This window comes from Myodes glareolus, chromosome 7, assembly GCF_982192425.1.
Source record: "Myodes glareolus chromosome 7, mMyoGla1.1, whole genome shotgun sequence".
Taxonomy (NCBI): Eukaryota; Metazoa; Chordata; class Mammalia; order Rodentia; family Cricetidae; genus Myodes; species Myodes glareolus.
The window spans coordinates 88,151,849-88,164,825 of NC_142032.1; the positions used below are offsets into that span (position 1 = coordinate 88,151,849).

The 12,977-nt window shown below is 48.4% G+C and overlaps 1 protein-coding gene across 6 annotated transcripts in view; it reads left to right on the forward strand.

Annotated features, from left to right (window-relative positions):
- The window catches only part of Plekha7 (pleckstrin homology domain containing A7), a 187,110-nt gene that overhangs the window by 23,142 nt on the left and 150,991 nt on the right, over positions 1-12,977 (forward strand). The window contains exon 1 of one of the 6 annotated variants that reach the window (XM_085692970.2): positions 77-147. The exons of 4 other annotated variants lie outside the window; for them this stretch is intronic. The gene's annotated coding sequence lies outside the window, so the exon portion shown is untranslated. Of the gene's footprint in view, positions 1-76; positions 148-12,977 lie in introns of those variants that run through there. One more of the 6 variants, XM_085692971.2, reaches the window with a different exon arrangement.

Consider the following 12,977-nt stretch of genomic DNA (forward strand, 5'->3'; position numbering starts at 1 on the left):
TCCCGTGGCAGCCAGGCATTGTTGCAGAGGTCAGGCTGGGACACGTAATCCATAAACTCTGGTCTCATTGGGCTTACTTTGTAGTGGAGACAAAGATGGTAAACCAAATGGTTACGCTCTGCGGTCGGAGGATTGCAGGTGTGTGAGGTGGGTGCTGGGGAGCAAGGAGGACTGCGGTGTGTAGGAGGTTTGAGGTGGGGTGGGGGGTTGGTGAGTTAGGAGAGTGGCTATAGGAGAAGGTTTGAGGGAGGCCTCTTTGAGGAGATGGTATCTAGGTACCGGGAATAGAATCTAGTCTTCTGGAAGAATAGCCTGCGATTTAAACCACTGAGCCATCTCCCCAGCACCCTTGCTTTTAGTTCTTAAACAGCCTCTCTCCATCTTCTCCTACCCATTTGCTCCACCCCCAGCTCCTTTAGGGGATAGTTTCCCAAGAAGCTCAGTTCGCTTCTTGCTGTGTTACTTGGAGCAATCCCCTGGGTGGGTGGGGAGGCAAGGGAGTCTTCTCGGAGCACCGGAGGCTCGAGGGAGGTCCTTGAGCCAGGAGGCAATATCACATCTTTCAGTGATGCAGAATCCTGCAGTTGGAAGTGGTAGAGCATCACTGGAACTGTCAGCTTGTGATGCTTGTGCCTGTGTGCAAGTGTTGGGGCAGGGAGGGGTGAGGCTGAGAGGTAACAGGTGGCCAGAGCACGTGGACTCCCTCTTCAGCCCTGTGTGCCTGAGGTCAGCAGGCTACCTGGGAGAGCGGGTTTTAGAGCCTGTTTGTTTGGGCCCTGCCACCGTGAATCTCACCCATAAAGACCTCTGGGTTTGCAAGTCTTTCTTTCCCACTCTGGATGGTGTTATTGATTAAACCTATCTTGGAACCTGTACACATAAAGCCAGAACAGGCCAGCATGGTGGATGTGGATATGAATCTCACCATTTAGTGTCGATGAGCAGGTAGGTCTAGGCCCTTGCCTCTGGAACACACTTTTCCTGGGTTCTGTGGCCCTGGCTGGCTGGTCTTCTGTCCCTTAGTTGGCTGGACACACTGCCCTGCAGGTTATTTGATTTAGGCAGAGAGTCTGCATTAATAGGAACCTGGACTTGAGCCCTTGGCCAAACATTCCAAATTCTTTGGACATTAAGATTTTCTAAAGGGGCTTGGGGCCTTTCCAAGGCTCCGCAGTTTCTGTTTACATCCCATGCGTTATTCTGTTGGGTTCCCCAGAGCCCTTTCCCAGTATCCCGGGGGAGACCTGGTTGGGTCTCTGGGACCCTTCTCTCAGCCTGGCCTCATCCCACTGTCATACGAGTGTCTGCCCAGCAGCGCCTGTCCTTCTCCGGTGCCATGACGCTGAAGGGCTGAGGGTGGAGTGGAGTCTTTTGTTTTGTTTTTAAATAAGGGCAACGTGGGTAAACAGAGCAGCATTTCTGGTGCCGTCGGAGAGGGCCAAGACCCCGCATTCCGGCTCCATGACGACAGGCTGTGGGCAGTGGCAGTTGAGATGGACAATGGTGGCTCTGTTGAAAGGCTGACGCTGGGCTCTGAACAAATGCATTTTAATTGAGCACTTTCCACCCTGAGATCTGTGCGGATCTGGTGGCCCAGTCCTCGCCCATTCATTTCGTCTTTGCAGCTTCAGAGCCAAGTTATTACAGCCCCCTTGTTCCCTTTCCAGCTTGGACTGGTTTGTGTTCTACAATGGTAAGAGGAAGGCTGGGTGATTGCCAAAGGGGTCCGTTGACATCCCTGTAACCTGGCTAGCTTGAAAGTTAAATGGAGTGGGTTAGAATCCTGGTGGCAACATTTCTTAGTTAAACCCTGTGCCTCAGTTTCCTCATTTGCAAATTATGTAGAATGACATGTCTCATGTGGGCTGGGGAGATGACTCAGTTCAAGTGCATGCCATGTAAGCATGAGGGCCCAAGCTGGATCCCCTAGAACTGCTTGAAAAAGCAGGGTGCCGTGGGGGTGTGTTGTAGTTCCAACACTGAGCAGTTAGGGGCAGGTAAATCTCTGGGGTTTGCTAGCTAGTTATCAATCTGGCAGAATTGGTAAACTTCAGATTCAGTGAGAGACCTTTGCCTCAAAAAATAATGTGGTGGCACATGCCTTTAATCCCAGCACTCAGGAGGCAGAGACAGGAGGATCTCTGTGACTGTGAGGTCAGCCTGATCGACATAACGAGTTCCAGGACAGTCAGAGCTGTTTTGAAACCCTGTCTCGAAAATAAATAAATAAATGAATAAGAAAGAAAAAGAAAAAAGAAAAAAAACAAAACAAAAAAACAGAACATACACACAAAGAAATTAAAAAAATAAAAGGTAGAGAGTGATTGAGGACACCTGACCTTCCGTCCTAGCTCCTGGCCTTTACGTGTGCTTGCACACCCAAATGCGTGTCCTCCCCCATGCCTAGCTCAGGATTATTATGAGGATTAAAGAAATTTAACAGAAAGTTATGAAGATGCTCCCTGGACTCCAGCAAACTCCGCAGCTGCATTTCTTTTTGCCTTGTACCGCTTTAGTGTCATGTCGCCATCACCGGCATTTTATTCACCTCAGGAGCTCTGAGGACTAGCACAGCATGCCTTCCAGAATGCAGATTTGATTTCATTGTTTCAGTGTGTCTCATTCACCTCTCTGTGTAAACTCCGTTTATTAAAGCCCACTGTGAGCTGAGTACACGACACTTACACCTATTGAAGACCTACTGTGTGCTCAAGACTCTCATTTAGAGACTGAGACCCTTGTGTGACTCTATTTTGTTCATTTTTCTCCCTCCTTGTCCTAAGTCCAAACCAAATAAGAACATACATGTCTCAAAGAACAGCTTTGTCCAGACTCATGCTCAGCCTGCCATCTTCCAGGTTTGTTCCCTCCCCACCATCCCCACTAGACTCATCTATACAAAAGCCCACTTGCCAGCTTCTGTCTATGGAATCAAATCTTTGCATCCTGTCTCCACTTTGCCTGTGGCCTCTAGACATGCTTAGCAGCAGTGGGCCCCAGGGAAGCTGCACTTCTGTGTGCAGAGCATGGCGACATGTGTCTAGCTGCTGGGAGAGCCCCACAGATACCAGCCTCTCGCTACCTTAGTTCTTCCAAAGGCCAAGGACATTTCTGTTGGATTTTATTGTCGTAGGCTTAATTGGACTGAGTTCCTTTAGGGGAACCAGCAATTGAGGATGTTCAGGGTGTGGGTGAGGTCGTACATAGGTCTGTGTTCCTGCCCTTCCTGCGGTGATTGGTGTAGATATATTCCATAGCCACTTTTGCCCCCCTCCTACTGCTTGTGGAAGGACCTCTTGTTTCTCAGCCTCTGGTGCACTCCTTATAGTGACAGACACAGAGTGGCCTAAGGAGATGTGGGGATCTGGCCTGTGTGCACACATACCTGTTTGCTGCTGAAGGTCTTCCCTGCTGTGAATGGGCTGCCAGAAAAAACGGTCCCTGCTCAGGGGCAGGACTTGGCTCCTCTCTAATCCTGGCTTTATAGGGCAAAACTCTCAAAGATTATCTTGAAAATAGCTCACATTCTAAACAACAACCATGGTGAGGGGCCTTAGGAAGGTAAAAGTGGGGTGTGGGAGAGTGGCTAGGGAGCTGCGACCATGGGCATGGTTCCTGGCACCTCAGTTCTGATTATAGGAAAGCCAGGCATCATCTGTGCTGTTAGCAACTAACTCACTGGCCTTTGAGCAGTGGGGCCTTTGCTTTTGCTCTTGTGAAGTGGTGGACTCGCCTAGCTGTACCTACCTCCCACAGGTGGCTTCAGGAGCTAAGGATCTTGCATTCTGGCACACACTGGGTTCCACAACTATGTACCTAAGGATGACTAGAATATAGTCTCTTCTGTCCTGGAGCCCGGAGAAGAGAGTGGGGGAGGGTAGTGTGAGTGTCTGGAAACTCATTGCAGTTTGCTGAGCGTTCTTATAGAGGCATGAAGAGAGGGCTGTGCTATTTAGCTCCGAGAGGTCAGCGCAGCATCCTAGAGGACGTGACTCTCCAGTAAGTCATAAATGGACGGGGGATGCTATGACCAACAGGCTCAGCACTGTGGAAATCTAATGAGGGCTGGAGGTTGTGGGGCACGTGGGAAAGAGGCTGCTCTGGGACCAGGCTCTGGGTGGAACAGAGTGACTAAGGCCCCTGTAGCACATGGTGGTGTGTTGAAAATCTTATTCTGATGGTTCCAAGGAGGGAGAACCTAACAATGTCAGGGAGACCTGCTAGACAACTACTAGGCTGGTGTGTATGTGTGTGTTTATTTTATGTGTATGAGTATTTTGCCTATTTGTTTGTATATATGTATGTATGTATGTATACCATGAGTAATCCTGGTGCCTGCAGAGGTCAGAAGAAGTCTCAGATTCCCTGGAACTATAGTTACAGGCACTTGGGAACTAATAATGTGGGTGCCTGGGAACTGAGCCCAGGACCCCTACAAGAACAGCCTGTGCTTTCACCCATCTTTCTTTCTTTCTTTTCTTTCTGTCTCTCTCTCTTTCTTTCTTTCTTTCTTTCTTTCTCTCTCTCTCTCTCTCTCTCTCTCTCTCTCTCTCTCTCTCTCTCTTTCTTTCTTTCTTTCTTTCTTGTGTGTGTTTTTTGTTTTTTTTTTGAGACAAGGTTCCTCTGTAGCTTTGGTGCCTGTCCCGGAACTAGCTCTTGTAGACCAGGCTGGCCTCGAACTCACAGAGTCCGCCTGCCTCTGCCTCCCGAGTGCTGGGATTAAAGGTGCGTGCCACCACCGCCCGGCTAACCCATCTTTCTAATCCTATAGATTTTGCTTTTGTTTTGAGAGAGGATTTTGCTAGTCTAGGCTGGCCCAGAATGTACAATACCTCTGCCTCAGTTTCCCAAAATGCTGGGATTACAGGTTTTTGCCACTACACATGAGCATCTAAATGAAACACCATGCTGGCCTGAAGTGAGACCAGGGCATCCATGGACAAAGACAGGGGATGCAGGTGTGTGTACGTACACGTGTGCGCGGAGGCCAGAGAACAATCTCAGGCATCATTCTTCTTCAGGTACTTTATTTTTAAATTTTTATTTGTTTGTTTTGAGACAGGGTCCCTTACTTTTTTGGGGATTGCCAAATAGGCTAGACTGGTTGTCCAGTGAACCCCAGGGACCTGCCAGTCTCTACCTCTTTAAAGCTGGGTACCTGACATGCCACCTGCCTGTCTTGTTTTTAATGTGAGTTTTGTGGCTCCAACTCAGGTTCTCCTGCTTTCAAGACAAGTCTTCCCCGGGTGAGTATTTCTCCCGCCTTTGTAACTCTTTGTCGCCGGCACTAGCTGTGTTATGTCTGATCCCTATGAACAGTGTTGGGTCCTCCCTCAAGCCACCCTCCCTTGTTTTCATCAAGAAATGGGTAGATAACTGCTCACTAGTTCCACATTTAATCGAGACCTGTGGCGGGAAGGCCCGGTTCAGGCTGACTCGACCTGCCCACTTGCAAACACAGTCAGTGTGTCTGGCCCATAAAGAGGCCTTTAAGCAGCCCCAGTGTTAACAGAGACTTCTAAAGACCTTGCTTGAGTGGGGCAGAAGTAAAGTCAAGCTTTGTTTTCTTCTGCTTTAGGAAGCCAACTGGCAGCCAGGGGATGAGGTGTGTCTGCTGTCCAACCGGTTTTCCGTGTGTGTGTGTGTGTGTGTGTGTGTGTGTGTGTGTGTGTGTGTGCAACACTCAAGCCTGGGGGCTTTGGTGGGTGGCAGAGGGGAGAGGAAGGCTTTTTTTCATGTGTACTGGAGGCTGGGCACCTTGCCTAATCTCTATTTATCTTTGGGAGATGAAGAAATGTGTGGCTCTAAATGGTGGAGCCAAGATCTGCCCTCGGATCTGTGTGCTTTACTCTAGCTGCCAGTCATCAGAGAGCAGGGGCTGGGCCACATCCAGGGAGGTGAGTACTCCTGCAGTGAGGGTGTGGTTTAGTCATGATGGGCAGTCAGATATTCCTTCATATTACTGTGTGTAGATAGCAGGTCCTGAGGGGATGCAGAAAAGGGGCCAAGATGACGCTGTATTTTTGTGCTCAGCCATCTGGTTGAAGTCACTTGTTTTATCTGGAGAGATAGGGCAGGGTGTGGGTTGGTATAAATAGAGGCACAGAAAATAGGAGATGGAGGTCATCAGCGTAACAGCTGGTGGGACCAAGGAGCACTGGGAAGGCTTCATCAAGGTAGGGAATAAGCAGCAGTGTAGAGATAGGGAGCTTGTGTGAATACGGGGGTCTTGAAGGTGAATCTTGGATACTGACTGAAGAGTTCCACCAAATTCTCTGGGAGACAGGGAGCAGCTGTTGGGTGCTTTTGACGAGTTGGCACATCAGTGATGTATCTGAAAGAGGAGGGGAGGAGGTAAGCCGTGATAATGGGCATGGGAAGATGCGGACATGCTGGCTGAGTAGAACCTCAAGCATTGCCCTGGGTAAGCAATGGTCCTGACAGTGGGAGGGAACAAATAGCCATGTGCATATTGTGTCTTTGAGTGTAACAGCCACTGCCGTGTCCTCGTTTTGAAGAATGCTGAGGTGTGTTTGTCTATGCAGATACTCGCTATCCACCACCACACTGGAGCCAGGTGTATGGCAGACACAAAGCTCCTTCCTGGGGTTCCCTTTGGATGTTGGTGTGGTATAAGAGGACAAGTGACAAGAAAAGCTTGTGAACCGCTCGCAGAGTGCACTTGCTCCTCCAAGTGTAGCTGAAGCTCTGTTCCTAAGACAAGATCTTCGCGGATGCTCTGGACAGATGGGCTGTCCAGAGGCGTAGAGTTTAGACATCTACAACAACCTACTTACAGGTTTATAGGCAAGAGGAATGGGTGTTAGACAAGTTGGGGGATTCCTTCCAGCTGTTTGCCATGTTCTCTGAGGTCTCCACACGCTTCCAGCACTCCTGCCCCATGCCATGTTGGCTTTGCTGTGTGGTTGAGCCAGCTTTTCCAGACTGCTTGCTATCTTGGGTGGGTGAAAAAGGGCTCTGCAGGCAGGGGTGAAGCTTAGTTGGAGAGTTCTTGCCCAGCACACACAAAGCCGTGGGTGACTGATCCTAGCACTCAGACGGTGGAGGCTAGGTCATTCTTGGCTACACAATGAGTTTGAAGTCAATCTGGACTGAATAAGATCATGCAAAGCGTGGGGGTGGGGGAGGATGAGAAAGGGTAGATGGATGAGTTACAAGCCACGTGGAGGCACGTGGCAAAGACCCCACATTAAGGGTTCAAGACAGCTTTGACTGGCCTCAGGCCTTCATCAGTTCCTCAGTGGTGGTAGCTTTCTCATAGGGCTTATTTCTTAAGATCCACTTTTATGAGGAGCAAGAAGTTGCTACTTTTTTGAAGGCTTTTCTTTAGGTCCCCCAGCTCTGGCTAAGCACCCATGGTGTGGCTGCAGGTTCACTCCCTTGGCGAGTGCTTGGATTTCCAAGGGTATTAGCGAGGTGGGCAGTGAGGACAGCCCGCTTGTAGGAGATGCCTGCTGGGCTGAGCCTTGAACGAAATGTGTCCCAGAGTGGAGGCCTAACAGCACCTGCCAGCTGGAGGAAGGCCATGATTCTAGCTGGAAGCTGGGAAGGTAGAGAAATTGGATCTTTACTCAAAATCTTTTTCTAAAACAGTGTTTGTTTTATAAAGTTATTCATGTTCCTTGTGAATTTAGGCAATGTAGATAAGCAATAAGGAGAAAACAAACGCCTCGTAATCCTGTTAACTCAGAAATAATCACTGTGGAATTTGTGTGTGTGTGTGTGTGTGTGTGTGTGTGTGTGTGTAACTTTTGAGGCAGCATTCTGCTCTATAGCCCAGGCTTACCTGTAATTTACATGTAGCTCAAGCTAGCCTGAAACTTGTGTTACTTCTACCTTAGCCTACCAAATGTCAGCATTATAGATGTTGTGTCTAGATCTGTGGGCACGAGTGAACAAAAATGGGATAACATGGTATATTGTTATTTTTTCACGTAAGTATAAGAAAATTCTTGTCGTGAATTAATACTGCATCATTGGTTTTAATAGCAGCACACTAATTCACGATGTAGTTTACCATGCTTTACTGGCTGTAATGGATGAGATCTGGGGGAAAGGAGTATGGAAAGAGCATCTTTATTGCAGGAACTCACTGCGATACATGCTCAGGCTGAGTAAAACTCCAGCCTCAAAGCTTGCATATTGTTCTTTTATTTTTATTTTGAGACAGAGTTTCTCCGTGGAGCCCTGGCTGACCTGGAACTTACAAGGTAGACTAGGCTGTCCTCCAACACGCAGAAATTCTCCTGCCTCTGCCTACCAGGTGCTGGGATTAAAGACATCACTTATATCACTTAATTCTTAGAGTCTCACTCTGTAGCCCTGACTGATCTTTGACTCCTTATGTAGATCTGGCTGGCCTTGAACTTGTGATCCTCCTGCCTCTGTTTTTCCTGGTACTGTGACTACAGATGTTCATGAGCCACTGAGCTAGTCTGTAACTTCTGTGTGAGTCCAAAATTACAAATGGATTTAAGTAAATGCTTACTTAAGTCAGGTGTGATGCCCCGTGCCTGTGATCCCAGGACTTGGAGATCTGAGGCAAGGGAATTGCCAAGAGTTCAAAGTCAATCTAGGCAGCATCATGAGTTCCAGGCTAGCCTGGTCTATAGAGTAAGACCCTGTCTCAGAATCCCCTCCCCTCCCTCCATGCTTACCTGCTGTGCTCTTCCCATATCAGGAGGGACTGTAGGCAGCCCTGGTGGGAAGTGGGCCCTGATGTCAGATACTGAGTGTGTAACAAAGCTTGGGGTGGGCCCTAAGGAGAGGGGAGGAATTGGAGAACAGGCTGCAGTGGGGACTTCACTAAGGCTGAGTAGGGCCTTTTTCATACAATGGCTAGGAAGACCCATGGGCCTGGAGTGAGACTGGGAGCCTCCAGCACAAAGCCTGGGCTCCATGGGGTGACGCACGCAGTCTCAGTGTCTGTCCCTCACTCTATATCTGCATGCAATGGATGCTTCTCTTGGGTCCAACACTCTCCAGGCATGATTAGAACCACCTGGTGTTTCTGATGCGTGCAATGCCTGGGCTTCTTTCTGTCATTTCATGAGCCCTTGGCTGTGGTTTCTGCTGGTTTTAAAGTTCAGCCAGGGTTGGTAGCTCTGTGCGCAGGCTCTAAAATTGTCCCCTTTATTTTGGGGCTTGGTATAGCACATGCCTTAAGGACAGACACAAGGGAAGCCACTGTCGTCAACCCTACTGCTGCCTGGGAGTGTGAGATGGCAGCCGATGCTATGCAGGTGACCTGGTAGTCTCTCTATGGATTGCTGGTTGGATTCTGGTGCCATGCATCTTGTCATGTAGAGCACCTCAGTCAGTGACTTCCTAGTTGCTGAGTGCTGCCCATTCAGGAGGAGCAAGCGCTGACTGGCCTGTCTGAGAGAGTTGGTAGATTAGAGGGAGACCTTGGCATTCCCTAAGTCTTCAGGTACTGTAGACACTGCTTTCAGATGTGCTTATACTCCAACCCCAACAGCAAGCCCGTAAGGCAGACAGGCTGGTCAGAAGCAAGGTTGGGGTGGGTCTGGGATGGTGGTGGGGACCTGGGTTGGAAACTCTTTTGTTATGACCTGATGTTTCCCATTTTCCAGGCATTTCTGAAGAGCTAGTTGTGAATCCCAGCATCCCAGTGCCCACTCTGCAGAGTAATTAGAAAAAAGGACAGAGACAGGTTTCACAAATATCCCTTTTATCTTTTTGCTTTGTTTTGTTTTGAGATAGAATCTCTCTATATATTAGCTCTGGCTGTTCTGGAACTCACTATGTAGACCAGGCTGACCTCGAACTCAGAGACCCATCTATCTGCCTGCCTCCTGAGTACTGGGATTAAAGGCATGCACCACCACACCTACCCATGCATTTTTATTTTGATGTTTCGGATACTTACCTCTATCACTAACGTCTTGCTAGGTTCTAGGGAAATATCTTCAAATACCTAAACTGTTCAGCTGAACCTTGGGTGTCCCACTGTAACTGGGTTGATAGCAGTTGTAGTTACGGCAACCGTAATAGTTCATGTTTACCAAGTGTGTACTATAGGAACTCCCCCACAGTCAGAGCTTACAGCCTATGGAATGTTTCCCTTCAGAAATAAAAGGGAAAACAAACAACAACAATAATTTAAAAACCCTCCCCACCCTTTGCTCAAACCCATCATGGTCAGTGTCCAGTAGACTCCTGTTTATCTGTTATATTGACCAAGGATATGGGCTATTCCCCTGTATGCCAGGAGAGAAAAGATAAACGTGAACTAGGCTGCTCAACCCTCTATACAAATAAGGTGATGTGCTCAGCCTCCTGCCTTACTAGAGGAAATCCTCACGGCTGAAGGTCACATGGAATGTGAACCTTGACCCATATTAAGATTCATTTGTTTTTCTTTATTAAAAAATAACAATTCTGAGGGCAGTTGGTAGAGTGCTTGTCAACCATGCAGCATGCCCTGAGTTCCATCTCCTGAGCTGCATGGCGCTGCCGGCCTGACCTGTAATCCTAGAATTTGGGAGATGGAGGCAGGAAGACTAAAGTTTAGAAGTTGTCCTCAGCTGCGTCGTGAGTTTGAGCTAGACTGGGGTCTGTGTTTGAGTCAGAAGACATCGGGGAGGCCGTTTGTCACTGCACCATTGCGTCTACACTCCCCTTTACAAGCGGCAAAGAATATCATTCGGAAAGAAAGCCCCAGGAGGAACACATTTCTAATTCTACAGGACTGATCACTGCTACATTTCTTCATCCTGCCTTCTTACATTTTGGCAAATGTAAATTTCATAAACTTTGATCATTTTACACATAGGATTTACTTACTTAGGTATTCACCTTTTTATTTTTGAGAGATGGTCTCATTTTGTCACCCAGGCTGAGGCTGACCTTGAACTCATGGCAATTCTGCCTCAGCCTCCCAAATGCTGGGATTATAACATTCGTCACCAAGTTTCTTTTTAAGGATTTATTCATTTTTTGTGTCTGAGTGTATGTTATGTGCTGTGTGCAGTGACTGGTGCCCACAGAGGCTGGGAATTGAACTCAGGACCTCTGGAAGAGCAACCAGTACTTTTAACCTCTGAGTCATCTCTCCAGCCCCTGTACACTTCTTAAAGAAAATTTGGTTGACTCTGCTTGACTCTTGGGCCCACCCTGGGAGTGGGGCGTGATGACTGATGGGTAGCTTGATGACATGGGATGTGGTTTTGTCCTTGGAGAGACGCTGGTCAGCAGTGTGTTCCATGTGTTGTGATGTGCAGGGGTGAACAGCATGCCTAGTAGTGAATGGTCAATCCAGAAGAGTATGGGACCATCATCTCCATTTCTCAGAATTATTATTATTATTAGTTATTATTCCCACCACTACTACTACTGTGAGATGAGATCTGGTTCTGTTGCCTAGGGTGGCTCGGATTCCTGTGTTTAGGTGATCCTTCTGCCTCAGCTCCTCATGTAACTGGCATTACAGATACATGCATCATGCCTGGAAGTATTATAACTTTACTAATGCAGCCGGAAACCTATCGAGGCCTCCATTGCTAACGAATCATAATAAATGCTTTGCCCACCTGCTACGTCTGTTGGGAAACCACTGACTTCAACTTAGATTCATGTGGCTGTTTTGAGTCCAGAGAGTCAGCCTGTTAAAGTGCTTCCTTCTCTTTCTCTTTAATATTATATATTTTCAATTTGGTCTCATTGTATTGCCATGGCTGCCTTCATCTATAACTGAGTATGACCGCAAACGCCTGATCCTTCTGCCTTTAGTTCCCAAGTGCTGGGCACACAGGTTGGTGGCCATGCCACACCTTGATGCCTTTGGCCCCAGTTTGAACTCTGCTTCCTGTTGACCCCACTAAGTCCTGTGCTTCTATAGTCTAGTGGTAGGCTGCCAGTGATCTTGAGGGGAGGGGAGATGGGGGAGACTGCTCCAGGTGGTCAGCTGCTTTGGAAGGGCCAGAATCTACTCCCATCATCTGCGCCCTCACACCCACCAAACCCCTATGGTTTTCTTCCCTTGACCCATGAGTGCAGTCTGCTGGGTTTCTGGTATATCAGAGATATCCACCAGGAAGGATATCTCTCCTTTTCTTAAATTCCTTTTTGTTTCTCTCTTCCTCTCTTTTTCTTTCCCTTCCCCTTTCTCTTCTTTCCTTTCTTTTTTCTCATCAGGGTCTTGCCATATAGCTCAGGCTGGCTTCAAATTTGTTATGCTCCTGTCTCAGCATTTAGAGTTGATTATAGATGTCTGGTCACAGTCACCTTTTCTACCGAGGCACCAAATGGATAAGTAGGAAGACTGACTAGACATTATAAATGCCCAGGCATAGGTGGCATGGGAGGTCTATAATAGCAAGCTGCAGTAACTACACTGCTGGACATGGCCAGGTGCTGGCACACAGGTTTCTGAGACACAGCATGGGTTGTGTGAGGTGTCCAAAAGGATTGGAAGTCTCTGAGCCTGAAGTTTGCAGGCCATTCCTGCTGCCTGCACACACAAGCACTCATGGTGGAGGGGCAAGGGTGTGCCGGGTGACTTTGGGCTTTGTGGCTCAAGACTGGGAACAGTGTCATTCAGCTGCTAAAACAGTTTTCTTTCTTGGTAAGCAAGAAGCACAAAGCAGCCCTTCAGAAAGGGTGGGCAGGAACTTTTGACCCTGTGTCGAGTTAATCTAGTGCAACCCTGGGGCAGGCTCCCAGATTGCCTGGCAGAAGCAGAGCTGGACAGCAGTAGCCAGAGGTCTCCTGGGGGACAGAGAGCAGTGGTAAGCCCTTCCCTGGAAGGCTGTGAGTCTGCAGATAGCCAGGAGGGAGTCCTGGGCCAGCCCCTGACTTGCTGGGCTGGGCCTGGAACAGCCTTTTACCTACAGCCCCTGGGTCTGCTGGAATACCTTGAATGCTGTGGGCTGTCTAGATCTGCTTCAAGCAGTTCCTCTCCTTGTGTCTGGGAGGAGAGAGAGGGAGATCTCTGT